Genomic DNA, 25,505 nt, shown 5'->3' on the forward strand with positions numbered 1-25,505 from the left:
ACTAAACATATCCCGATTTCTTGGTTCCCTCGTTCGATCTGGTTGTGTGTTTTTTTACAATCAGTTAACCAGCTTATTTTTAGTTTAATCAAAGTTAAAAAAGTCACTAAGTCGTTTGAAAATCCACAAAACTATACTTTCGTAATAAAGATTAATACCAAATACGTCCAGTAAAATATTAGCCGCTCTCTCTTATTATAACTGTACAATTTTCCTCGTGTCACTGAACGCAAATAGCAGGTATAACAAGTCTTACTTTTTCATTGTTCTCAAACGATTCCGTAGGAGAGCTATAAGTATACCTTGCTGCGCAATTGTCCTATAAAACATTTAAACATTTGCTGCAAATACAAAAAAAATAATAAGCAGTTGATTTATCAATAAATAAAATATAAGAATGTAAAATCTATGATAAGCATTTTCTTCAATAAATTAGGAACTGTTTATAAATGTTTCACTCCAGTATTGAATAATTAACCTTAAAATTGTTATCAGTTCTTATTTTTTTTACACAGTTTTGTATTTACCCAATTTTGCTATTTGTTATTAAATTTTGTTTCAAAGCAAATTTGTTTGGTTGTTTCAGAATTTTTGAATAGAGCTACTCAAAAGGTTTTCGTCTTGCTTGACTGGATGATATGTTTGTTTAGATTTTGCGCAAAGCAACACGAGGGGCTTTCTGTGTTAGCAGCTAGTCAACATCACGAATTATTAGCTCTTGGACTAATTCCATTTGGCCTAATAGTGAGATACAACTGTCACTTTTGCAGCATACACTCACGATTTCAAATTGCTTAAGCGTTTTTATAGTAAAACATGAACTCTCGGATTTACAGTTCATGGCATGTTTGGCCCGGCATGGCCAGGTGGTCAAAAAGAAATAAACAAATAAATAGTTTCTTTTTACTCACAGCTAAAGGTTTATATTTTTAGCCACTTAAAAAATGAAAAATACATGAAATTTATTTGTCATTAATTTCTGTTATGAAAGTGGAGGCTGAACTACAATGGTCAGAACTGCTTCTGCCTTCGTTAACTCTTTAAAAACTATGATACAGTAAAACTGTTATTCATAAACAAATGTATTCTTCTTATGTATCCCCTATAGTTCAGCGCTAAGCCTAAAAGCTTACAAAGCCCAAAATTGGGTTTTTATACTCGTTGTGGACAGATCACAGATGGCCTATCCTGCATCTCTGTGCTTAACTACAATAATAACAAATCTTTTATGAAAGTTGCCCATCTCGCATACATTTGCCTTGAAGAACTTCTATACATCTATCCACGTTCGATGTTGTTATATTTAATGTCAGGAGACCGGTTGCGTTAGTGGAGAATGATTGAAGCATTCCATTTCTAACAAGAACACTCCCAGAAACCAAATGTTTTCTTTCTTAAGCTGTAAGAAATTGATAACGAAACGTAAGCCGCTCGAACTGCGAACTCAATATAAGGATATGTTTTATATGCTCACCGGTTGCCCTTGAAAACGTTAATGTGTAGTAAGACATCGAGAAACCAACCTATATGATTGCTTTCAAAGGGCATTTCTACTAGCCGTTCATAATTTAGCAGATTAAAATAGAGGGAAGATAGCTAGTCAACACCATCTACCGCCAACTCTTGGGTTCCTCTTTACAAATGAATAATGAGATTGAGTGTAACTTTATAACGCCCCCACGGCTGAAAGGACGAAAGTGATCAACGCGGTTTTGGAAATTTTAAGATAGTAAATTATTCTTAAGATATAATAAATTTTATTCCTAATTCATAATCAGACTACTTAAGGGCTTTTATAGGTCATAAGCCATGAACTTTGGGATTTACATTTCGTGGCATGTTTGGCCCGGCATGGCCAGTTGGTTAGGGCTCTCGACTCGTAATCTGGGGATCACGAGTTCGAATCCCTGCCAAACCAAGCAGTTACTTCAAAAACCTTCCGTAAGCTCTGTGGTAAGCATGACGTAATGCAACCCTAAAAATCAGTTGTCGATACTAGTGATAGGAACGGTTTGGATAGCTGACCATTATTTAGCTTAGCTTTGTGTCTAATAAGAAACAAAGAAAACAGACTGTTGCAAAACAAAACCGTCTATGAAAAACAAACTTACTGATAAAAAAAGTACTTCGTTTATTTTCACAGTTAGAAATGTTTTCATCTTCGTAGTGTGCCTTACAACGCTAAAATCAGGGGCTCGATTCTTCTCGGACAACTCAGCAGATAGCTCGATGTTGCTTTGCTAAAAGAAAAACACACAAACACATGTCATCTGCCAAGACTAATGTGTGCTCGTCATTGAAACGGTTTCGACTAGAATGGTTTGTTTTGAATTTCGCACAAAACTACTCGAGGGCTATCTGCGCTAGTCGTCCCTAATTTAGCAGTGTAAGACTAGAGGGAAGGCAGCTAGTAATCACCACCCACCGCCGACTCTTGGGTTACTCTTTTATCAACGAATAGTGGGATTGACCGTCACATTATAACGCTCCCACGGCTGAAAGGGCGAGCATGTTTGGTGCGACCGGGATTCGAATCCGCGACCCTCAGATTAGAAGTCGAACGCCTTAACCCACCTTGCCATGCCAGGCAGTCTAGAATGGTAAAAGGTCTCAAGTGATGTGTAATTTAATCTTCACGTTGTACACATTCTGTCTTTAAGAGTAAATATGCAAACGCTTTCGTTTTTCAACATGTTACAATACTCTCTCTCAGTTTCTTGTATTACTTCTTTTTTTAATAGCAAGTAGCATATCGGATTATTGGTGTGATTTTAAAACAAATATCATATGAAATTATTAAGTTGAATATGGGGTTATTGGTGTATCTTTAAATACCACAATACGGAGTTACCAAGTTCATTGTATCTCAGAACGGCTGGTATGGGTATTAACACTTTAGTCTGAAGGTGATGTAGGAAAGTCGAAACGTTGTTCACTCCTTATCACTAAACATGTTAAAATACGTAAATTAGCCTTTCTGAGATATATTTTTATTAGTTTTATATTTTTCTTCTGTTTTATGATCGTGGTATCACAAAGAACGCTCGAGAACCTATACGTGGCTGCTCCGTTGTTATCACGATTTATTTTATGTTACTGCAGATGGTGTTCTGTTTCTCACGTAACGTTTTACGTATGTGGACTTATTTGTATTAGTTTTGAACATATAAATTACGTTTTAACTTATTGTTTTACTATGTAATCAGCTCGTAATGCTCATCATCACGTATTTTTCTTGATTTTTAAGTAAGCTGCAATAAATATGTGTTTGTTCGTTCGTTTGTTATTAACCACAAAGATACAGGAATGGCTATCTGTGCTCTGCCCACCATGGGTATCAAAACTAAGTTTCTAGTATTATAAGTCCACAGACATACAACTGTGCCACTGAGGGGCTGGAAGAACCAACAAAGTTCTTTGATTTATAGTTTTCAAGTCAGTTCTTTCATAAAACAGTCTAGATATAAGAAAGAAATAGGATCGTTACAAATTACAGTTCTCATTTTAGTTGTTACACAGTTGTTGTGTGGTCTGTTTTTAATAATGTATATAATTCAACCATAAGCTTAAGTTGCTTTATTTATTTAATTAAATTAATATGCATTAACGTTCTTTAAAATATAACTGAATTGCACGCCTGTTTTCTTCTACTTTAATCATTATAGCAGTTAATCACGTAGTTTCATAGCAAGAGTTTGCAGTTCTTATGGATTCTAACGATTGAACTCACGATTTAATCTGTGAAAACTGACAGCCAACTTAAAGCATTCATTAGATTAAACAAAATGTAATTTATTTGCATCTTTAAGCATTATCACTATGAAGCGTTTTCATCTTATTTCGAAAAATATTTTGACACTATCTAGCTAAATAATGAAACACTTGTAACAAAACCTGCCCTTCGTCAAAATGGGTGGTATGGCTGAGTTGCAATCTGAGGGTCATAGGTTCGAATCCCCGTTCCACCAAACATGTTCACCCTTCTAGCCGTGGGGTTATTTTAATGTTCGATTAATCCCACTATTTGTTGGTAAAAGAAGAGCCCAAGAGTTGGCGGTGAGTGGTGATGACTAGCTGCCTTTCCTCTAGTCTTTCGCTTCAAGTTAGGGACGATTAGCGCAGATAACGGTCGTACAGCTTCGCACGAAATTCAAAAGCAAACAAAAGAATCAGCAAACCGAGAGGCTGACATAAGCTGTACATCTTTCAAATCATAGTAACATATTACGTCATGTTGAGTGATGCTCTTAATTGGACTAAATCTTTCTATAAGCTGCATACCGCGCCTGTGCAAAAGTTTTAACGTGTGTCTAATAACACTAATATTCGATAGAAATAATATTATTCTGTGTCGTCATTAAACTAACAAAATCTATTTTCTCTCTCGTCAAAGTTTAAAAATATCAGATGAATTTTTATGTTTCTGTCGAAAACATTGAGTAGTAATATAGATAAACAAACGATTTTAACATGAATAATTTCTTTCAATATATTAGATTACTTCAATAGCAGAAAACTCCAATCAACCATGGAAGACATACTAAGCCTACTTTTGGTACCTGCAGGCTTTAGAAGAAAAAAAATGCATGCAAGCTTTACCATTTTCTTAAAATTTATATTACTTATATATTCTTCATTGTCCGAACGCCTGTAATTAGCATCACTCGGTCGTCTCTGATAGTTACAACTATATTTATTCTAAGACCATGTAGGCTAGATCCTTAATAATTACCTTTAGGGAAAATACTGCGCATAAGTAGAAATTGTAATATACAAGACAAAACTCGTCGTTTATAGGTTTGTTTGTTTTTGAATTTCGCGCAAAGCTTCACGATAGCTATCTGCGCTAGCCTTCCTTAATTTAGCAGTATAAGACTAGAGAGAAGGCAGCTAGTTATCACCATCCACCGCCAACTCTTGGGCTCCTCTTTCACCAACGAACAATGGGATTGACAGGTCACATTAAAACGTCCGCATAGCTGGAAGGGTGAACAAGTTTGGTGGGACGGATATTTGAACCTACAACCCTAAGATTACGAGTCGAGCGCCCTAATCACCTAACCGTGTCGGGCCTCGTTTATAGAATAACATATTTGCCTAATGCAACTTTATGTCAGTCTATCACTTGTAATCATCTAAGTGAAGGTTTGTTTCTTAGTTCGTTTCAGATATTCATGCAAAGCTGTATAAGGGCTTTGACCTCCCTAATTCTGAACTGATAGAGTAGAAGAAAGAAAGCTTATTCTCAGCATCCACCGCCTAATCCAATCGATAGTGGCATTTGGTGGCCACTCTTATAACTCATCTACCGTCCCAGAAGTGTGGAGAACAATTTCGTCTCGTGCAGACCATGGACACTCCAATCCACAGCCCGGAACGCTGGTTCCTAAAGCCCCTACACGAAGAAACGAAAGAATAATGATAGTACATGTGAAATGCAAATTAACCTTCAATAAGTTTTTAGATATATTTTATTCCTTATGTGAAACAACAAATGATACAATTGTCTACAGAAAACGAGAAATAATAAGCGCCCTCTACTTTTTGTAGAAAAAATAATCTATTCAAATATAAAATAAAAATAAATCACAAAGAGATATCACTTCTTTAAATTTATTCATTTGAAAGATCGAAGGACGAGTAGCTTTAATACCTTCAATTTGAACATGGATTTAGAAAACACTGTAATTTTGGTGAAAAGATTTCGTAATCATTATATAACGCATACAATCAAATAACGTTTTTCGCTTCGTTAAATATTCAAAGTGCTTATATTTAGCTGGATAAAAACAAATACTATAATTTTACCAAACATTGAGGCCCGTTATGGCCAAGCGTGCGACTCGTAATCTGAGGGTCGCGGGTTCGCATCCCCATCGCTCCAAACATGCTCGCTCTTTCAGTCGTGGGGGCGTTATAATGTGACGGTCAATCCCATCATTGTTGGTAAAAGAGTAGCCCAAGAGTTGGCGGTGGGTGGTGATGACTAGCTGCCATCCCGCTAGTTTTACACTGCTAAATTAGGGACGGCTAGAACAGATAGCCCTCAAGTAGCTTTGTGCAAAATTCAAAAAACAAACAAAACAAGCACTCCAAACATTGAGAAGTGGAAAATTTGAAAACAGGTAAACCTCGAGTGCTGCAGTATTAAAATATCTATATTTTAAACTAATTTTTAAATTTCAAGTAAGTTATAAATAGAAGAAAAATATTATTATTTTAATAACTCTGTGTCGTTCTATGTTTTTAAAAATTTTAATTATGTAATTTTTTACTTCTTTCTCATTTACATTTGATTGGTTGAAAGGAAATATTATTTTAAAAATTAACAAGTTTTAATTTTTTCATTTATTTAGAAAAATGTTAACACTGTGGTGCACCCTTAAACATCTATCAATGTTGATAGACTAGTTGGTTTAGAATTCCGCTCAAAGCTCCACGAGGGCTATCTGCATTAGCCGACCTGAATGTAGCAGTGTAAGGTTAGAGAGAATGCACCTAGTTATCACCGCCAATCGTCTACGTGTTTCGAAATTAATACAATTATAACGACGTACATGATAATGAATACATTACATTAGTTTTGACCTGTTTATATGAATTATTTACACCTTTCATATTTGTGTGTGTTTTCCTTATAGTAAAAGCTACATCAAGATATCCACTGAGCCCATCTAGAGGTAATCGAACACCTGATTTTACCGGTGTAGATCCGTAGACTTACCGCTGTACCAGCGGGGTACTATGCCTTTTGTACAAGATTTTCAAAATGATTTTTTCTTTTTCTTTCTGCACTTCGCTTTTATTTAATGTTTTGTGATTTATTTGTAAAGGTTACAAAAAGTACCGGAGGACACTGCACTTTCCATGTTTTTTTTTTTTTTTTGAATTTCGCATATAGCTACTCGAGAGCTATCTGTGCTAGCCGTCCCTAATTTAGTAGTTTAAGACTAGAGGGAAGGCAGCTAGTCATCACCACCCACCGCCAACTCTTGGGCTACTCTTTTACCAACGAATAGTGGGATTGACCACAACTTATAACGTCCCCACGGCTGAAAGGGAGAGCATGTTTGGTGCAACAGGGATTGCACCAAACGCAACTCTTAGATTACGAGTCGAACGCCTTAACCACCTGGCCATGCCGGGCCCAGTGCACTTTCTATACTTCTGTTAATATAATACACTTGCACAAAGGTAGACATTCCCTCACACGTTTACTGATGGATAACAAACAAAACATCTTATTGGAGTTAATTGAAACTGTAAACTTATGTTGAATGCTCTAAACCTTCTTTCACTACATGCTCAGAAAATTTAAGTTTTATATTTACTTTTATTATGAATAGATGAAAACTATCAGGGGTGTAAGTTTGGGTGTAATTTTTAGCTTTGTGGTTAATTAACTTTACCTTGAGATGGTTCTTGGAAGGGGAACGACTTCATCAAGATACCAAAAGAATAAATTATGTTACACTTTGTAAAACTGTGATTAGATGTTAAAACGATATGTATAAGTTGGAAGAAACACCCTAGATTTCCCGACAGGAACGTGTAAAAAGTAGATCTATATGTAGAATCTTGAAAAAAGAATTTCCTGTAGGCTCGTATTTCAAGTTTTAACTTGAAGGTAATAACTGTGAATTTCTGAGCATTTAAAAAATCTGCTTTTCGTGGTCTTAGAAAATAATTAAGTTAGGATTTGTTGTGAACTCTTAAAGCTTAGTAGGAATAACATGGTGGAAAGAAAGTCTTGACTGTCATTCGTGAAGGCTTATTGCAAATAATGACAACAAGAAAGCAAAATCAGGCTTAATATTTCATGTAAGTTTAATGAATATAGGAAATATTTATTGTTTTCTTTTACTCGCAAACTTATCCATGCTATATTCATACCGACATCTAGTTTATAACACTAGTTATAACAAGTCATTGAGTCACTGAGAGTGAGGGCGGAAGAACAATGAACATAGAAAATAGTTACTTTGTAAGGTAACTTTTATAACAACTTATTCATTCTGATATGCTTAGTCACATAATTCTCACCTTTAACGTTCTCAAAAAATGTTTATTTTTATACAAAAATATGAACTGTATAGTGTGAATTGCGATTTAATCACTTAAAGAGAAAATGTTTTGATTTAATAGCTTGTTAACTTCCAGTACAGATATAATATGAAAATGTTTTGACTTGATAGCTTATTACCTTCAAGTAAAGAGATACTTTGAAAATGTTTTGACTTGATGCCTTGTTAGTTTCAAGAACAGAGATAGTTCGAAAATCTTTCGACTTGATGGCTTGTTAGTTTCAAGGGTATTGTTTTATGTGAAAGTATACAATATCGCTTATTTTTACTTTACCTTATAAATGTATACTCAAAATCATCGATATTCGAGATTGTGTTCTTTTTAATCATGGAATCGAGTATTTCTGAAGTCTTATTAAAAGTACACAACAACATTTATACATAAGCTAAACAGTGTAAAACACAATGGATGTTGTTGTTATTTTGAATTAAGCACAAAGCTACGCAAAGGGCTATCTGTGCTCTGCTCACCACGGGTATCAAAACCGGATTTTAGCGTTGTAATTCCGCAGACATACCGCTGAGCCACTGGGGGGCAAGCCAGAATGGAAAGAAGTATATTTTTATGGCCAGTTTCTAATTTAAGATATTCATATAAGTGCACCACCTTTTAACATATAAATAAACATATAAAATGGATTTTCTTGTCTGACAGCCCGTTTTCCTTATTGTAGAAGGAAACAATCACATTGTGATCACAGATAAGAGGATTGAAATATGTATAGACACTTAGATATTTGTAACTTGGATTTCGGCGAACGATACATTTTTCCCACGTGTTCTTAACGCTCGGTTACTTAAAAGGGGCTTTCTTATAGAGAGGCTAAAATTTACAATATTTGAGGTACGCACACACAACATTCCCAAGGCTCTCAGATATTACGGGACACACATCGCAGGTGGAAAACCGGTAAAAATGATGAAAAGTAAAACCTAGCGTAGTCCCAGCTGTTATTCTAACGGTGGCCCTGGACACGGACGACTGGCCTTGAAAATTGGAGAACTGAAGGTAAAATTTTGTCTCAAGGAGAAAGTGGAGCACGAGCCCTTGAAGAAGTGTAGATGAAAAAGGTGGAAACTTCAATTTACCTTTTCAATGGCATCATTGTCTGTCTGGTTTAATACTGTTTTTTATGTGTCTGTTATATAACATTGAAACCAAATGTGAAAAGCCGACTTTAAAGCGTAGACAAAATGAAAGGCTTACTGGTTCGTATCAGACAGAATAATAAAACGCCCTCTTCAGGTCTAAAACAGAAATAATCATGTACTCATACAACTACCGAATTAGTTGACACGTAATTGAAGAAATGAAAGAAAAAACATCATTGTAACTGTTCAATATATATCAGGCAGCGATAAGTGTAAAAATTCAAATATTCTTATCACTGAACCAATAATAAATTACACGTTTTTACTGTTTGTTCATGATAGACCTGCTGAGCCGGACACGGCTTGTGGTTTAGCATACCAGCGAGCAGATTAGCGTCTATGGTTCGCGTCCTATTACCGCAAAATCACTCCTCACTCTGTAGCCAGATATGCGTTATATGACTGACCCTTCCCCTAGTGGCACAGCGGCATGTCTGCGGACTCACACCGCCAGAATTCAGTTTCGATACTCGTGTTGGGCAGAACACAGATAACCCATTGTGTAGTTTTGTGTTTAATCACAAACAAATAAAATACTTATTTTAAAGTAAAACAACATCAGCGATTAATTAGAATCAAAAGAATACACTAAGAGACAAGTGTCGTTTCAAACATATATAACATGACAACACATATTTGAATAGTGAGAGATTGTTTGTTTGTTTGTTTTTGAATTTCGCGCAAAGCTACTCGAGGGCTATCTGCGCTATCTGCATCCCCGTCGCGCCAAACATGCTCGCCCTTTCAGCCGTGGGGGCGTTGTAATGCGACGGTCAATCCCACTATTCATTAGTAAAAGAGTAGCCCAAGAGTTGGCGGTGGGTGGTGATGACTAGCTGCCTTCCCTCTAGTCTTACACTGCAAAATTAGGGACGGCTAGCACAGATAGCCCTCGTGTAGCTTTGTGCGAAATTCAAAAGCAGTCCTCTACTCGTGCATAAAGTCTTATATTTTCTGAAATGTACACAAATTTAAACAAAAGCTTTTTACACATAGCCATTCCTAAGTTTGAAATCACAGAGGAAAAAGCGGCCCGACATGGCCAGGTCGCAATCTGAGGGTCGCGGGTTCGAATCCCTATCACATCAAACATGCTCGTCCTTTCAACCGTGAGAGCGTTATAAGGTAACGGTCAATCCGTGGTAAAAGAGTTGATTGTTGGTGGTGATGAGTAGCTAGCTGCCTTCTTTCTATTCTTACACTACTAAATTAGGGACGGCTAGCCCAGATAGCCCTCATATAGCTTTGCGCGAAATTCAAGACAAACAAACAAACAAGATGAAAAACAGCTACTGAACTGCATCTACTTCCAAATCTTAAGCTGGTATAACTGAATAGTGGAATTTCACCGTCACTCACATTCCAAACAGTAATCGCTTCTTGTGGTAAAGACTCACAGTTCGGCACATTAAGCCGACCCATAACTGTATTTCCAATATAACACATGCATTACGATATTTCATAATAGGATGCATAAAACTTGTGTCTTTTTTTCAAAAAGTTTCAGTTAATTTAAATTAATAAACTTGTGTGTAAGGGGGTGACGGCGTCATAACCAAATGTTAGAACACCTGTGCCTGAACTATTAACAGTGACACGGAACTGTTATCGTTGGCAGTAAACCGACAGGCCTTTGTTGAGTTTGATATGAAGATAAAATCTAATCATCTTTTGAACAGTTTGCTCAAACTCTAGCTTTGAATTTCAGCCATGACAAGTTCTTGTATACTTTCTGTCTGTGTCGTAAGGAGTAGCTAAAACATTATATGTAACTGGTATTCATGAGATGTCTTATGTAACTGGTATTCATGAGATGTCTTATGTAACTGATATTCATGAAATGTCTTATGTAACTGATATTCATGAGATGTCTTATGTAACTGGTATTCATGAAATGTCCTTAAGTTCAGAAATTGCTTTATTAGACAAACCATCAAATCAGTTAACAACAAGACAACAAACAACAAGTTAAGTGTCGCAGTTGGCCCACGCGAAGTTTAGTTAATGTTCTAATAGCATTTTCTTTTTAAATTATTAATACTGAGATGAACAAAACCGGTGTTTCTGTACTCATTTGTACTTACGTAGGAGTTTCCCTATTTTTTTGCTATAATTTCAATAAGTTTTAATAAAATATTTGGCTGAGTTATAGTCTTTTTCAACAAATGCTGTTACCCTTAGGGCTAAATGACAACGCATATCTTGTGTTTATTAGTTTCTTGCGGTCCAGATAACAAACAATACTCTGAATAAATCTCGTATAATAAAAATAAAACTATTTTTACAGGTAAATCTAATAATAATTCTTTATATACACAGATTTCCAAACCTTCAATTAAGTTATATTTATACAACTAATCCTCCGATCGTATATTTATTCTCGTATAGAGGAAGACTTCTCGCAATTCGTAATTTTGTGAAGTTATGAGAAATCAGTAATTTGTAACGAGATATAAGTATTTAGAAAGAGACTGCTTGCAGAGATGTTTTAACTGTATAAAACAGATTAATTTTCATTTTTAGTTAGACAGGTTAGGAACATTGAATCTTGTTACAAAGTTCATACAAAATGAAGGAAGATTACTACCACTAGAAACTTTGTTTTGAACAAATGAACAATATTTCAACCTGGAAAACCATCACTAATTGTTCTAAAACACTTTGCATAATTTTTTTCTTTTAGAACCTCGTCAATAGCAACTTTATACACTAGAATAGAAACTTTAGCAAAAACCTTATACACTAGAATAGAAACTTTAGCAAAAACCTTATACACTAGAATAGAAACTTTAGCAAAAACCTTATACACTAGAATAGAAACTTCAGCAAAAACCTTATACACTAGAATAAAAACTAGCAAAAACCTTATACACTAGAATAGAAACTTTAGCAAAAACCTTATACACTAGAATAAAAACTAGCAAAAACCTTATACACTAGAATAGAAACTTTAGCAAAAACCTTATACAATAAAATAGAAACTTCAGCAAAACCTTATACACTAGAATAAAAACTAGCAAAAACCTTATACACTAGAATAGAAACTTTAGCAAAAACCTTATACACTAGAATAAAACTTTAGCAAAAACCTTATACACTAGAATAGAAACTTTAGCAAAAACCTTATACAATAGAATAGAAACTTTAGCAAAAACCTTATACACTAGAATAAAAACTAGCAAAAACCTTATACACTAGAATAGAAACTTTAGCAAAACCTTATACAATAGAATAAAAACTAGCAAAAACCTTATACACGAGAATAAAAACTAGAAAAAACCTTATACACTAGAATAGAAACGTTAGCAAAACCTTATACACTAGAATAGAAACTTTAGCAAAAACCTTATACAATAGAATAGAAACTTTAGCAAAACCTTATACTCTAGAATAGAAACTTTAGCAAAACCTTATACACTAGAATAGAAACTTTAGCAAAAATCTTATACACTAGAATAGAAAATTTAGCAAAACCTTATACACTAGAATAGAAACTTTAGCAAAACCTTATACAATAGAATAGAAACTTTAGCAAAAACCTTATACAATAGAATAGAATCTTTAGTAAAAACCTTATACACTAGAATAGAAACTTTGTAACAATCTTATAGAATAGAACAAAAACTTTAATAAAAATTTCGTACAATAGAATAGAAACTTTGGTAATAACCTTATACACTAGAATAAACACTTTGACAATAACCTGATATACTAGAATAGAAACTTTGGTAATAACCTTATTCACTAGAATAGAAACTTTGATAATAACCTTATACAATAGAATAGAAACTTTAGTGACAATCTTATACACTAGAATAGAAACTTTGTAAGAATCTTATAGAATAAAACAAAAACTTTAGTAACAATGTCATACAATAGAATAGAAACTTTAGTAACAATGTCATACAATAGAATAGAAACTTTAGTAACAATGTCATACAATAGAATAGAAACTTTAGTAACAATGTCATACAACAGAATAGAAACTTTGGTAATAACCTTATACACTAAAATAGAAACTTTGGTAATAACCTTATATACTAGAAAAGAAACTTTAGTAACAACTTTATTCACTAGAATAGAAAGTTTGGTAATAACCTTATACAATAGAAGAGAAACTTTAGTAACAACCCTATACAATAAAACAGAAACTTTGTAACAATCTTATACAATAAAACAGAAACTTTGTAACAATCTTACACAATAGAACAGCTAGCTAATACAATATCATGCACGTGTCAGTAGCTTTCTAGTACAATGTCTTAAAAGTTTCAGTAGCTACCACGTGCGCTAGGACACAGTCGTCAATCTACAGGGTGGCCCGTAAGCCCCTACCCATCCATATGTGTCAAGTATCCAGTGTATCTGTGTGCTGTCCCTCATTCTCGCTGCATAATATTATGCGACGCCATGTCACAATACGCTCTTTAAGTGTAAACGGGCTTACATCGGCCATATGTCTCTGAAAAAAAGAAATGAATTTATAACAACATGCGTAATTGAATATAACATTATAACATAAGGATGGGTAGGGACTTACGGGCCACCCTGTACACTTTAGGCTTGTTCTCGATCTTCTATTCTCAAACTCAGGAGAGAAGCATGATGACTGGTACAGATCATAACAGCATGACTGAATGGTCTTTAAATTTACTCAGTTGTAGAGCACTAATCATCAGTCCTTTCTTAATTACAACATATTTGAATATATAATATCACAAGAGAGAGGACTTAAACCGTAGTTTCATTTATAATCATTAAAACATTATTCATAATTTACGATCTGTGTCCTAACGTTACACGTTTAAAGGTTGTTTTAAAATCACTGGTATAGCAACTAATCATTAGAATCACTCACTGCCAAACAGTGACATAATTTGTTTTTTTTGTTTTTTTATTCTCAAAGAGTTTTACGTGACTTTATAACAAGAAAATCACGGACCTTGTTTTACAATAAAAGAACGAGTTTCTGAGCTCTTGTCATTAAAAAAAGATTTTAGAGGAAAGAAACGTATATACATGGCTTAAAGCCAAGAAAGCATACGTTATTTGAGTTACCTTCCAAAGTTTTAGAGAAGGTAACGAGGTTTAATTTTTATCTGTTTTGGCAAAGATGCACATGGAGCTACGTAAGAATGAAAAACTGCTTCCGATTTCAATTGTGGTTTGTAAGACACGTTGTACCGAACCTGTAGAAGGTGAACTGTTATGCATACAGTGTTTTTAATTTCAGCTTAACATGGCAATTCTCTTGTTATGACTCTGATTACAGTATGACGTACTAGTGTCCTGTAATGATTCCTTATTTTGTTTTAATTTCGCGCAAAGCAACACGGGGGCTATCTGCACTAGTCTTCCCTAATTCAGCAGTGTAAAACTAGAGGGAAGGCAGCTAGTCATCACCACGCACCGCCAACTCTTGGGCTACTCTTTTACCAACGAATAGTTGGATTGACCGTCACATTATAATGCTCCGACGGCTGAAAGAGAGAGCATGTTTTTGGTGTGACGGAAAGTCGAACCCACACCCTAAGATGTCGAGTCAGGCGCCCTGACCATCTGGCCTATTTTCTTAAGGAAGCAATAAAACAATGAGTGTTTACTAAATATACAAGATGTGCCGAAACATTTTCGATCAATGATACAGGGTGTAGGTACGCCATGTGATTGAGTTCTGGATTTTGGAACTGTTAATTTGTTTTGAATGAGCCCGTGCGATGCTAGAAAATGCTCTCCGTGCTTGAATATGTGGGAGCGTTATAAGCGTAGCAGTGAAACTCTTAGCTTGAACGGTGATTGGAGGGGTGCTTCTGACTGGCTGCCTCCCCTCTAATCGGGTTTTCAATATTAGGGACGACGGCAGGTAGTTTTAGTAGTTTTGCCACAGATACAAAAGGTAAAAAAACAAAACAGATACAGTTTCACAACCTTACATGTATCTATCAAAAATTCAACATTTTTCAAAGGTAAATGTACAAAAAAAACCCAAAAGGTTTAGTACTGTTAGTGTAACAGGTGACACACGACCTCGAAAAGTCTTGTCACAAAAAAAGCAAAAGTTCCCATCATTCATTGGTTTCTGAAAGTGTTATTGTCAGTAAAAGCATGGTTGAAAAAAAACAAACTTATCACCGTAACACAAATTCATCATGTAGATAACTTAAGATAATTTGTAATAATTAAGATATGCATGAGAGCTCATGTTATGAAAGATATCTATATGAGAAATATCGACCTTTAAATGTTTTGAAGTTTTGAATATGAGAATAAATAATCAATGGAAAAGGTATACATCGTTTATTTCATCGTTTAATCAAATGAGGAAAACTCGTTAACAGCAATCAATTATAACGAACACGTATGTCACGGTGTTTGAGTCTCTACGTATTTATACTGAGAACTGGTAGCGGAGAGTTGGAGACGTTGCTAGCAACGGTCTGTGTTAAACTAACCACCTCCGGGTCTTTTGGAGATGTGACTAGAAGATGGTATTATATTGATCACTTCCGGGTGTTTTAGGATTAATTTAGTAAAACAAAAGATTGAAAGTGTTGACTAAATCAAATTGCACAACGAAAAGGAAAAGCGATATAAGCATTCATTTTTCAAAGTAATCAACTCCGGGAAATCCAGAAAACGTGATTTTTGTACTTTTAATATTCATTATTTATGTTGTATTTGACACAGCAACTAAAACGCCAGCTATGGTCTCTAATCTTATATAGCTTGGCATAGTTCCATTTTCAATTGGATAACCATTAAACCACATTTGTATCGGTACCATTTCTAAGAAAATTTATGTAAGGCCTAAAAGTATTTGCTTTACATTAATGAAAAGAAGATATATTCAATTACTGAAAAGTCACGTTTTTCAGTTTTTAATACGTGTTTAAAAAATGAAGTTTACTGCTACGTTTTACGTATTTCACTTTTTTCATGGATATAAAAGGAATACTGCATTTCTCTCATAGTTTCGTACAGGGAAATAAAACGTTATTAAACTAACCAATACAAAATCGTTCCGACCAAGCAGACAAGTATATAAAGTTGGTATTAATTCGATTTCTAATTAATATTGTGAAAATAATTTTCAAAAACAAAATACAAATCTGATTCAGTCTTATGTCGTGACAAGTGTAATAATAAAGGAACATTTGTTTACTTTTAAATTTATAACTATAAATAATAATTTGTATCTTAAGAGCTATTTTAACATAAATAGTGATTTGATTTCGTCTGTGCATAACACATGCATTTGGAATGTCATTATGTTCTTTTAACGGAAAATCCATAGTATAGGGCCTGTAAAGAAAAGAGATGCCATTATGTTTTTCTAACAGAAAATCTGTAATATAGGGCCAGTAAAGGAAGGAGATGCCATTATGATCTTCTGACTGGAAATCTCTAGTATAAGTCAAATAAAGAGGTATACCAAAACTAGATTTAATCACAACACATGAAAGTATTGGAACTCATTTGTTTTAACCAAATAGTTCTTTTAATTTGATTATACTAATGAAATATGTTTGAAAGATAAAACAGCAAAGACAAATAACTTGGCTTAGCTTGATTTTACATTTCGTGCAAACTTATTCGTCCCTAATTTAGCAGTGATGGACTACAGAGAAGGCAGCTAATTAATGCCACCCACCGCCAACTCTTAGGCTACATTTTTCACCGTCACATTATAACTCTCCCATGGCTGAAAGGGCGAAATTGTTCTGTGAAGGAGATTCGAATCCGCAACTCACAGATTGCGAGTCGAGCGCCCTATCCACTGACTAAAGTTATAATTAAGTTTTCTGGTAATTTCAATACACAACGTAAAAACACAGTAGGTAACAGGTCAAGGTGTTACAAAGATAATTATCTTGCACACAGACAGCTGGTAGAGCAGGAGCGCTCAAAATAAGGTTACATATGTGGAGATTGCACATTGTAAGAGTAAGGTCCTAGTGCGGTATCCCACAATCCTTAGATTACATACATCATCTATTGCTATACGTACATATATACATAGTCCAAACCATTCCGAGCCGGGTTGTACAGGTTTCTGTATTACTTGTTTGACTAGACTGCCTTCTTTGAAAGTCTATATTAAAATAAGTGCATACTAGCTTGAAATTAAAGAACAAACAAAACAGTATGGAAGCTCCTCTGTTTAAAAGGATAAGAACATGTTACAATCAACGTTGATATGAATATTGAATTACATGAAGCAACTGAACGATATTTTTGAGAAAATATATCAATGTATCCACATAAAGATACATTCCATATTAGTTATTAAAAAGTGAATGTGACATTAACTTCTCACATACACTTGTATTTCTTCCTTAGGGCCTGGCATGGCCAAGCGCGTAAAGCGTGCGACTCGTAATCCGAGGGTTGCGGGTTCGCGCCCGCGTCGCGCTAAACATGCTCGCCCTCCCAGCCGTGGGGGCGTATAATGTGACGGTCAATCCCACTATTCGTTGGTAAAAGAGTAGCCCAAGAGTTGGCGGTGGGTGGTGATGACTAGCTGCCTTCCCTCTAGTCTTACACTGCTAAATTAGGGACGGCTAGCACAGATAGCCCTGGAGTAGCTTTGTGCGAAATTCCAAAACAAACAAACAAAATTCCTTCCTTAACTCCAGGATTCTCCAGACTAGAACCTTTGAATAAACTAATGACAAAATTATATGTTAAAATACAAGTTATATAATTAATAATTTTCTCTTTCAGATAACACAGAGACACAAACGGAAAAGACAACAAATGGAAATACAAAAGCACTACCTACAAACTAGAAACTACATAGAAAATAAAACTCAAAATAACAATATAATATTACAGCTTAAAAGAAAAAAAGAAAACTCCAAGCAATACACTTAGAATAATGACCTTAACTTATAGAATAATTTCGAATAATATCATTGAAACTCAAGGTTGATTCAAATTAGATTAAATTTACCACAGTTATATTAAAAAAATTTAATTGGAAAAACTGAAATTCGAAGTCATTGTAAATAAATTATAAAATAACAAAATTCATAATGTTACCCAACAGAAAAATTACATGGATCATTCTTTACTCAGTGTTAGGTTATAACACAAGAAATGTGTTTGACGCAAAAAACAACAACAACATTACTTTTATTGCAAATATTTGAAATATAAAGTGAAGAATTGGTCTAAAATTATGTACCTTATAAATAACATCAGAATTTTATCCAACTAAATGGTGAAATACAATTTTACTATCAAATTTGGTCCGGCAAGGTCAGGTGTGTTGAGGCGTTCAACTCGTAATCTGAGGGTCACGGGTTCGATCCCTCGTCGCACCAAACATACTCGTCCTTTCAGCCGTGGGGGCGTTATAATGTGAAGATCGAACCACACTACTTGTTGGCTAAAAACGTAGCCCAACACAAGAAAACCTGATTGACATTGTCAGCACTAGATCCCTAAGATAGTAATGTCTGTATATCTAGATTAGAAAAAAGTTGTTACGTTTGGAGTAAGACGATGAAAGGATGAAGTCAAATGCATTTTCACTAGCGTCTGGCTAGTTGCCATTCACAATAACAATGTCTTTGTTAATTGTCCAAAGAGGTGACGTTATTACAGAGCACCTGATTATAATCAAGACCTAGTTGAATTTTATCCTCTGTATAATTATCGGCATACACAATATGATACCAACCCCAAGGTTTTCCAAACCAGCCTGTTACTGTCACCCAAGACTGTTGCCAGATGCAACCCAGGTTCCACTTGGCTAAACTAACTGGGTTGTTCTTTATCATTCTTCTTGCATCTGATTTGCCATTGATCAGAATGGAATTTTCATTCCATGGTTTCATGTTAGGCAGGTTGTTAACATTTTGTAAATAAATAACCAATTGAGCCATAGCTGAAGTATGAGATTTTTTGGAGCCAAACAACATTTCTTTCGTTTGATGTGTAAATTTATAATTCTTTCTGCTGTTATGTACCTCAGAGAAACTAATTTACTATAAGTAGTTTACCTCTGACGGTATATATGTAACCTGTATGCCAAGTGAATTACGTAACGTAACTCACTTGAAGTCCGTGACATAACCCCAAGTACGAAACATACGTAATATGCTGCCCCGATTCAAGTAGTGTATTCATTCGATTCGTGTCTTTTAAGTAGATTATCATAAATGCATGTGGCAAGGTTTAATCTAGCCTAATGGATAACGGATAGAATACAAAAACTAATTAGCATTACCTTCTTCAATGGATGATAACATATAAAAACTAACTAGTGTTACCTTCCTCAGTGGATGATAACATATAAAACTAACTAGTGTTACCTTCCTCAGTGGATGATAGGATATAAAACTAACTAGTGTTACCTTCCTCAGTGGATGATAGGATATAAAACTAACTAGTGTTACCTTCCTCAGTGGATGATAACATATAAAACTAACTAGTGTTACCTTCCTCAGTGGATGATAACATATAAAAACTAACTAGTGTTACCTTTCTCAGTGGATGATAGGATATAAAACTAACTAGTGTTACCTTCCTCAGTGGATGATAACATATAAAACTAACTAGTGTTACCTTCCTCAGTGGATGATAGGATATAAAACTAACTAGTGTTACCTTCCTCAGTGGATGATAGGATATAAAACTAACTAGTGTTACTTTCCTCAGTGGATGATAACACATAAAAACTAACTAGTGTTACCTTTCTCAGTGGATGATAGGATATAAAACTAACTAGTGTTACCTTCCTCAGTGGATGATAGGATATAAAACTAACTAGTGTTACTTTCCTCAGTGGATGATAACATATAAAACTAACTAGTGTTACCTTCCTCAGTGGATGATAGGATATAAAACTAACTAGTGTTACCTTCCTCAGTGGATGATAGGATATAAAATTAACTAGTGTTACCTTCCTCAGTGGATGATAGGATATAAAACTAACTAGTGTTATCTTCCTCAGTGGATGATAACATATAAAACTAACTAGTGTTACCTTTCTCAGTGGATGATAACATATAAAAACTAACTAGTGTTACCTTTCTCAGTGGATGATAACATATAAAACTAACTAGTGTTACCTTCCTCAGTGGATTACTGAAAGTAATCTTCTACCATTGATTATCGTGATCTAAACTTTGTCAATACAAAGACGTATCTTGTAGCCTAACTGTCAATACAAAGACGTATCTTGTAGCCTAACTGTCAATTCAAAGACGTATCTTGTAGCGTAACTGTCAATACAAAGACGTATCTTGTAGCCTAACTGTCAAAACAAAGACGTATCTTATAGCGTAACTGTCAATAGAAAGACGTATCTTGTAGCCTAACTGTCAATACAAAGACGTATCTTGTAGCCTAACTGTCAATACAAAGACGTATCTTGTAGCCTAACTGTCAATACAAAGACGTATCTTGTAGCCTAACTGTCAATACAAAGACGTATCATGTAGCCTAACTGTCAATACAAAGACGTATCTTGTAGCCTAACTGTCAATACAAAGACGTATCTTGTAGCCTAACTGTCAATACAAAGACGTATCTTGTAGCGTAACTGTCAATACAAAGACGTATCTTGTAGCCTAACTGTCAATACAAAGACGTATCTTGTAGCGTAACTGTCAATACAAAGACGTATCTTGTAGCCTAACTGTCAAAACAAAGACGTATCTTATAGCGTAACTGTCAATAGAAAGACGTATCTTGTAGCCTAACTGTCAATACAAAGACGTATCTTGTAGCCTAACTGTCAATACAAAGACGTATCTTGTAGCCTAACTGTCAATACAAAGACGTATCTTGTAGCTTAACTGTCAATACAAAGACGTATCTTGTAGCCTAACTGTCAATACAAAGACGTATCTTGTAGCCTAACTGTCAATACAAAGACGTATCTTGTAGCCTAACTGTTATTAGTAGGTGACAAATTTCACATATCTGAAGAAACACTATCTGAAAATAGTTTAGTAGGTGTTTTTGTTTCTTAAGTAATGCACATATAAATAATATTCAAACAAATAAATTATCAAACTTCATTTTAAAGAAATCTACCCATTGTTGTTGTTATAATGTTCTTTTGGTTGTACTTCACCATAACCAAAGTTTAGTTGTGCAACATTTTAGTCGGTGTATTAAAGTTTAAACACTTAGCACACTTTAATTATTATCGATGTATCGCTTCTAACGAGTGTTTAAAAAATTGAAGTTAATTGACCTTTTTACAGCTGAAGAATTAATTATACGAGTAAAATATCGTCATGTTATCAGGTGCAGAGATTTAGGTCATTTTACCATAGTCTATTACTGCAATAAACCGAGTGTTGTTTTATTCATTTGAAAAAATAAACAGTTTTTTTTCCTGGAGAATAGTGGAAAGCAAATTTAATTTAATTTAATTTAATTAATGTAAGATTTTTAATTAACCTTAAAACTTTATAATAGAATTAAAACAGTTAAAGCAGCTCAAACGTTTTCGAAAACAAAGATACAAAAACCCACACGTTAATTCAAGAATTGATGTCGCTTTTTAAAGCGTGCCTTCGCCCCTAGTGGCTCAACGGTCAGTATGTAAATTTATAAAGCAAAAATCGTTTCGATACCCGTAGTACGCACACCACAGATAGCTAATTGAGTAATTTTGTGCTTAGCTACAGACAAACAAAAGGTATGCCTCTTTTGGTAAGACTAATTCATTTTCAAGTTCAGCTCATTTTCAAATTCATAACAGTTTTGTTTAGAATAAGTTTGTACCTTAAGATTTAAATATATTGTAGTTCAGATTTTACACTTATTCTGGGTGTTGAATAAATTACTTAAAAATATATCATCCTATCACGACCTCAATAAGTATTTCTTTATTCTAAATATTATATCAAAGCGAATATTTATGAGCTAGTACAATAAAATGTCTTCTTTTTTCCTCACCCAAAGAACATGTAAATAGAGCTATGTCAAGGATAGAGGAGTTTCGAGGACTTATGTCAGCAGGTTTCGTGTTGAACCACCTTTAAAACAACTGTATCTAGTTTGTGAGGTGTCATATAACATCGAACTAGCTTTTCAGCTTTTTCTCCAACTGATTGAAATTATCACTAAAAGAAAAACAACATATTACTTGACGTGTTACAACTTGATAACCTCATAACAAGTTTTAGATAAAATTTTCGATCATCAAAAAATAATATATTATTTAAAACATACTTTTCTTGTTTGAAAAACGAGTATGGTTTTGCTTTGGTTTAGACTTTTAATTTTTTTATTTTTGGTTTACGTTTGCAAGTAGGAAATATTTCTCGAAACATAAGTCTGCATACTTTGCCTATCCTAACGGTAGTCCTGTGAGTGAGTGTGATAAACCATATTTTGGCCCGGCATGGCCAAGCGAGTTAAGGCGTTCGACTCGTAATCCGAGGGTCGCGGGTTCGAATTCTGGTCGCAACAAACATGCTCGCCCTTCCAGCCGTGGGGGCGTTTTAATGTAACGGTCAATCCCACTGTTCGTTGATAAAAGAGTAGCCCAAGAGTTGGCGGTGGGTGGTGATGACAAGCTGCTTTCCCTCTTGTCTTACATTGCTAAATTAGGGACGGCTCGTGCAGATAGCCCTCGAGTAGCTTTGCGCGAAATTCAAAAAACAAACAAAACTATATTTTGTTTTATAGGTTCTTCTGATAGTACCTGTCGTTCACTTCTGCTTTATTGTGAAGTCAGAGGCAACACCGTATAATCTGATAATAATAACTATTTTCCTTGAACATTGTTGGAAAGTTGTTATCACTCTATGGGTTTGATTACTTCCGCTTTTGAGTATGTTGTTTTTCCATTGGTGTTGTTATTCAGTATGCTATAAACTGGTACCTGTCATTGACTTTTCATCAGCTCATAGTTTCGTTAAACGAATAATTCTCTAACAACTTATTGTCTGTGTCATAAAATTCCAGCAATAAGTATATTCTTTTGAGGCAGTTTGTTATTGAGATTGTCAAGAACAGTTTTCATGAATCAGAAACGTAAGTGATAAAATTTTCACTTTTCTTTTCCCGTCTCGTATGTGCACTGTAAGAACGATTTACGTGTTGACCTCGTAAAATGTGATTGCTCGTATACATTCGCGAAAATAGACAAGCAATGCGCCTTTTAATTCAACTGTTCATTCGTACGTAACGTATATAGCGTCATTGTAAAACCTAGTCATGTCGCATAACGTGTTGTAATGTAGCTAAAAAAATAACTTCGCATACAAACGTATACCTTGAATACAGTTCTGAGGTTAGACACATATATGTTGCACCAAGTAAGCTGCAACATGCGTAGAAAACCTCGTTTTTATTAAGTTGCCATCGGCTAAAGGCCATAAAGTGCTTAGCGAAGCTTCATTGTTACATAAGTAGTTAGTTTTTCCAATACTCTTTAAAATCTAGTCAAGAGATAAAGTCGACTGTACGCCACCTCGTGAATGATTTGGATATGTCCTAAATATTTGCTCAAGTATAACAAATATCAGAGAAAATTAAATAATGTTTCAGCAATTTTTTGGATGTCCATCCTTAAGTTACCAGAAATTGAAAAAAAATGTTTCCTTTGTTGTGAGTGTTGTTTATTTTGTAAGTAAATATTGTAATGTATTTCTAATATAGACTTGCATTAAATTTAACATTGTTTTTATGTCAATAATTATAATTATTGCCATCTGGTGGCAATAAAACGAAAGTACCTGGTTATTTATGCGCTAAGTATGTTCTCTCGTGTTTAAATTTTCAAGGAATTAGTATATTTGTGTATTCTGCAGTTTAATTTGAAATACTTCCCACTAACTAAGGATGAACATAATATGCTGGCCTTTCCCCAATACACAACCGAACAAAGCCGTGATGTGTGGTAACTATGATAACATAGCTGGAAAACGAAACAATGAGTGAAAGTAATAGAAGCTACAGGTAAAACTGTTTCAGTTTTCTTCATCTGGCGTGAGTAATAATCTTTTGAAGTCGACGGCTGTTCGAATTTAATAACTGCATTACGAGTGGAGATACTTGAATTTATTTTACAACTACAATTCTGTAATTTAATATAATGTAGAACAGTGCATTCGTGGTCTGTTTTACTGTACAACGGTGTCTGTGTGGTTTGTTATGCTGTACAACGGAACATGCGTGGTCTGTTATACAGTACAACGGTACGTGGATGGTCTGTTATTCCATATAACGGTGTCTGTGTGGTTTCTTATACTGTATAACCGTACACAGATGGTCTGTTGTACTGTACAATAGTGTCTGTGTGTCTATTATACTGTATAATGGTACATGTGTGGTATGTTACACTGTACAACGGTACATGTGATGCAACTTGTTGTAATTCAGCAGGATGAGTTGACACAGATTAGTTTAAAATTAATAAAAGTTAAATTATTCACTCGACTGTGATTACCGAATTTATACAGTACTTCTAAGCTAGAGTAATCTAAACTTAAAAATACAAATATTTATATTTATATATTTTAAGTATTTCTGTATACACGAAAAAGACACGATATTTTTTTTCACAAGAGATGACAAACGAAAAATCGATAATGCAAACCTAGTGTGAGAAAACCTTTTAAAATGTCCGATTATAGTTTATTTTATATTCTGAATTTTCCAACGTAAACTTTCTGCTTATGTTCTCGTTTAATGAAATCTATCTTATAGAAAATCTATTAGAAAGGAGACCAGAAAAGCGAAAGATTTTAAGGGGTTATATTATCTTTCATCCAGATTTATAAAAACGTATAACTAGATACATATTTTTCTAATGCAAAAAAGAAAATGGAGTTGTTTGTTGTTAAAGATAAAGCTACACAATGAGCTATCTTTGCTTCACCCGTAGTGAGTTTTGAAATTCAATTTTAGTATTAGAAGTGCTCAGAGGAAGCAATTAAAAGGAAAAATGATCAAAGTTGTGATATTAATAACTTTAAATGAATTTGTCTGGGGTATTTCAAATTAATATTTTAAAACCTACACAGGGGTAAGTATGCTTTTTGTTAACCATCGATAAACATGTAAATTAAAACTTTTGTTTGTTTGTTTTGGAATTTCGCACAAAGCTACTCGAGGCTATCTCTGCTAGCCGTCCCTAATTTAGCAGTGTAAGACTAGAGGGAAGGCAGCTAGTCATCACCACCCACCGCCAACTCTTTGGCTACTCTTTTACCAACGAATAGTGGGATTGACCGTGACATTATACACCCCCACGGCTGAGAGGGCCAGCATGTTTAGCGCGACTCGGGCGCGAAC

At 34.6% G+C, this 25,505-nt stretch overlaps 1 long non-coding RNA gene across 1 annotated transcript in view; it reads right to left on the reverse strand.

Moving 5' to 3' along the window:
• Positions 1-3,771: 3,771 nt before the first annotated feature.
• The window catches only part of LOC143255986 (uncharacterized), a 60,172-nt gene continuing 38,438 nt past the window's right edge, over positions 3,772-25,505 (reverse strand). Inside the window, exon 2 of the long non-coding RNA XR_013030953.1 lies at positions 3,772-5,395. This is a non-coding gene — a long non-coding RNA (uncharacterized LOC143255986). The remainder of the gene's footprint in view (positions 5,396-25,505) is intronic.

This window comes from Tachypleus tridentatus, chromosome 7 (assembly GCF_004210375.1).
Source record: "Tachypleus tridentatus isolate NWPU-2018 chromosome 7, ASM421037v1, whole genome shotgun sequence".
In the NCBI taxonomy this organism is placed as follows: domain Eukaryota; kingdom Metazoa; phylum Arthropoda; class Merostomata; order Xiphosura; family Limulidae; genus Tachypleus; species Tachypleus tridentatus.